General features: G+C 37.8%; 1 protein-coding gene across 2 annotated transcripts in view; it reads right to left on the reverse strand.

Annotated features, from left to right (window-relative positions):
• The window catches only part of LOC118372499 (calcium-binding and coiled-coil domain-containing protein 1-like), a 31,433-nt gene extending 29,349 nt beyond the window's left edge, over window positions 1-2,084 (reverse strand). For both annotated transcript variants that reach the window (XM_052484968.1, XM_052484969.1), the window contains exon 1: window positions 1,935-2,084. The gene's annotated coding sequence lies outside the window, so the exon portion shown is untranslated. The remainder of the gene's footprint in view (window positions 1-1,934) is intronic.
• Window positions 2,085-2,623: the final 539 nt, after the last annotated feature.

Genomic DNA, 2,623 nt, shown 5'->3' on the forward strand with positions numbered 1-2,623 from the left:
ACTAACACCTTGATGACAGTGAGGCCCATAACTACCATGATTCATTACCTCTACTACATGACAACACACACACAAAGACACTCTGCCAAATGCCAACAACACTGTCACAGACTATTTATTTCAGCCATTGCCCAATGTCTTATTGTTATTGTTCACCACTCTAGTCATGTGTCGATATGCATATAGCCTTACAGTTGACTTCATGCTTAAAAAGTCAACAGCTACGTGGGACTTCAATTGCACTCTAAGCATGCTGACTGCAAAGCTGAAAGCTCAACCACCCTTATCATTTCACACAGTTAGGCAAAATCTAATATTGAGACCGAGACACAGTAGCCAACAGGAAAGGTGCTATACAGTTCACTATTGTGCTGGCATAAATCAAATCAAATGTTATTTGTCACATGTGCCGAATACAACAGGTTTAGTAGACCTTACAGTAAAATGCTTACTTACAAGCCCTTAACCAACAATTCAGTTTTAAGAAAAATTAGTGTTAAGAAAGTATTTACTAAAATAAAATGAAGTAAAAAAATATAAATACATTTAAGACAAAAAATAGACAATAAAAAAACAGTAACCAGGCTATATACAAGGGGCACCGGTACTGAGTCAATGTGCGGGGGCACAGGTTAGTCGAGGTAATTGAGGTAATATGTACATGTAGGTAGAGGTAAAGGTGACTATCTTTAGGATTACATGACTCAGTCTAAATCCCAGTAATACAATGTAACCTCAAATTAACAAAATAAACAGGGACATTGTAATAGAGAACGGCATGGAGCAGTAGGTCTATTTGTAACTTGTATTTGACTAACATATTATCCATATTACAGAGATTACAAAAGGTAAATAGTGAGTCTTGAGAATAATGTTTATATACTGTTTAACCCACTTCATATGTATATACTGTATTCTAGCCACGGCCTGTACTATATAACTACACCTGCACACACCTTTTATATTAATATACTGTCTATAATGTCTATACACATCATCATACACATATTTATTTATATTCCTGACTCTGACATTTCTCGTTCTAATATTTCTATATTTCTTAAATCATTTATTTTTATTTTTGGATTTGTGTGTATTGTTTTGTATTGTTAGGTATTGCTGCACTGTTGGAGCTAAACATTTCGCTACACTTGCAATATCTGCAAAATATGTGTACAAAACGAATGACATCTGATTTGAATGTGTATTAGGTAATACCACGTGTATAGGACATGTATAACCCATGAAGAAGCGCAACAAAAACAACCTGTATTATTCCACCTGTCAAGAGCATTTGCGTTGTTTATTTTGTTAGAAATTAACAAAAGTCCACAAATAATACAATATGTAATTAAAAAACTACTTATTTTACTATATAAGATAAAACAAAAAATACCTCTAAACTGTGTGAGTGTGCAAATAACACCGCAGGAGATGAGTGTTCAAGACAAGGCCCAGTAGCCTAGCAGCAGTAGCCTCCAGTGTACGCATTAGACTAGTGGTTCCCAAATAGGGGCACTAGGATCCCTGGGGGTACTTGGCCTAACCACAGGGGGTACTTGAGAAGACTTGTGAAATCATTGGCCTACTGGTAATAATGCACATGAGGGACATGAGGGGGTACTTCAGGGCTACTGCGGGTAAAACAAAATTCAGTTGGTTCTACAGTAAACGAAAAAGGTTGAGAGCCATTGCACTAGACTAGTTCGTACATAATAAACTGTCTTTATGCGCAAAAGCAATAATAATCAGGACCATCGGGCCCGTTAACCGATCTCACCGTAATCTGAAATAGAAAAGAAAACTTGTGCGCCCACAACAAATACTTGTGCGTTAGCATCACTAAATAAGACAATAAGTTAGTTTTCATTTGTCTGCAGAGGGAGAACTCTACGCAGATACAGATCGACAGAGTTTCTTCTACTGAGACGTACCTTATTCTGGCCTTTTTGGTATCCAATTGAGCCGTCACTATCAGAAAACGGTGTCAGAAAACAACGATTTTAAAGATGCATAACGGCGTCTCTTTGGCTCAACTGTTCCACTAACCTAGAACAGTAACATAAACACATGCATCACATAGTGGTGGTGTGTTTGCTGTATTGTGGGAACTGCTGTTCTTTATTACTGACTGAAGCACAGACGTGAAGCTAGAGATTATAGAATAAAACTACAACCCCCAAACACAGATGAGACGCTTGAAGATACATAACGTTCTACTGTAATTTGATGCTTGTAGCGTCCATGGCTGGTGATTCATTATGTTTTATTCGCCGATTGCAATACACGGTCACTCTCATTGGTCATGCCATGACCTTATAATAAACGGTCCAGCGGCAAGTCATTGATGTGCAGAGAAAAACAACTCATCGGATTTAATATGAATTGCGAAATATGAAGGGTAGTTTTTGATGAGAGCAACCATATCCACTGTATTTGCAACAACCAAATGTGTAATTCCTATAATTGCATACTGTCCATCATAGCTGCCTGCTCCCAATATGGTCTTATTTAGTCCTGTAAAATGATAGGCTATGAATTACGTGCCCATCTCCAGGAAAAGCAGAGGTCTTCATTAACTCCGGAATGACACTTGAGCACGGCAGCATTGACAGGTGAAGAG

This window comes from Oncorhynchus keta, chromosome 28, assembly GCF_023373465.1.
Source record: "Oncorhynchus keta strain PuntledgeMale-10-30-2019 chromosome 28, Oket_V2, whole genome shotgun sequence".
NCBI classification, from domain to species: domain Eukaryota; kingdom Metazoa; phylum Chordata; class Actinopteri; order Salmoniformes; family Salmonidae; genus Oncorhynchus; species Oncorhynchus keta.